This window comes from Elephantulus edwardii, unplaced genomic scaffold, assembly GCF_000299155.1.
Source record: "Elephantulus edwardii isolate Elephantulus edwardi_28Jun2011 unplaced genomic scaffold, EleEdw1.0 scaffold00305, whole genome shotgun sequence".
Lineage (NCBI taxonomy): Eukaryota > Metazoa > Chordata > Mammalia > Macroscelidea > Macroscelididae > Elephantulus > Elephantulus edwardii.
Genome location: NW_006400055.1, coordinates 2,035,341 through 2,036,915, shown reverse-complemented (window position 1 = coordinate 2,036,915; position 1,575 = coordinate 2,035,341).

The following is a 1,575-nucleotide window of genomic DNA, read 5'->3' as shown; positions in this document are numbered from 1 at the left end:
TATATTCAATCAAGTTTTTTCCCCAGTGATGTTGTTGTTTTATGTCATCAAGTTGGAACCAACCCATAGCTGACCCTCAGTTGGGTTTTCTGACGCAGTTAATGACATGGGAGGAGATTATCTATCCTTCTTCCATGGAGTGGATTTGAACTGTGTGCCTTTGGGATTGCAGTGCAGCTTCTTGCCACTAGGCTACCAGTGCTCCCTCCCAATGATGTTATATATGATTATTAGGCTTTCTTCTTTTGCTCTGTTTTCTAATTGTTCCATTAACAATTTAGTATTGAGAGATTTGTCTTCAATCTCACTAATTTCACCTTCCATTGATTCATCTCTATCAATATGTTCTCTATTTCTGAAAAAAAAATTATCTTGATTTCTGCTTGCTGTTTTCTGTGGTATCTAATTTTTCATTAATTTTGCCAATTTTTTATTTTACTTAAATTTTTTTCTTTTAGAGTTTCCCCCCCATATTTAAATGTTTTAGAATTCTCTTCACATTTATTTCTATCTTGATACTATCTTGACTTCTCTAACTACACCATTTATTTTCTCTTTTTACTTTGTAGTGGTCCTCATTTATAAATGAATGTCTCTTTCCCCCTTTTTTTCAATCTTATAGATTTATTTTATTGAGAGCACTAATTGCACAGTCCTTAGGGAGTTACACTGCTAACCCAAATGTGGCACCTTTCTGATAATTCAAATTTACTAGCTGCTCTTTGGGAGAAAGATGGGCAGTTTCCTCCTGTCAATTTACAACCTCTAAAAACTCACTTAAGCTTGCTTGCCCAAACTGAAAAAGACCTGAAGTGTTTGCTGCAGAAAGCCAAGGACTGCAGTCTGCAATGTGGATTGAAGCTCAATATCAGTTAAACAAAGATTCTCACCAATTGGCAGCACCATGATAGATGGAGAAGAGTTTTAGATTGTTAACAATTTCATCTTGCTTGGATCTACAATCAACCTTCTTTGTACCAGCAGTCAAGAAATCAAAAGACAAATTGCATTAGGAAAATCTGCTGTCAGGGACCTCTCCAGAGGTCCTGAAGAGCCGTGATGTCAGTCTAAAGACCAAGGTGTACATGTCCCAAGCCATGGTCTTCATAATTATTTGCTGTGCATCAGAGAGCTGGAAAATAACTAAGGATGACGGGAAGAATCTATGATTTTGAGTTGCGGTGATGGAGAATATTGTTGAACATACCATGGACTGCCAAGAGACAGACAGGCCTGTCTCAGAGATGATGAAACGGAAATGTCCTTTGGAAACAAGGATTAAAGTTCCATCTCACATACTTTGGGCACATGACTAGGAGGGACCAGTCCTTGGAGAAGGACATCGTGCAGGAGATGGATTGACACAATAACTGGATTAATGGAGATAGGTGTGTTGGAGACAATGAGACTGGATTAGGATAGGGCAGACTTCAGAGCTGTTGTCCGTAGGGTCACTATGAGTCACAGATGACTTGACAACACATAACAGCAACTGTACCTGTGTGGTTTTTGCTGAGAAAGAACAACTTTGTCTCATTGGTCCTCCTTTGTAGGTAATTTCTTTTGTCCCCCACC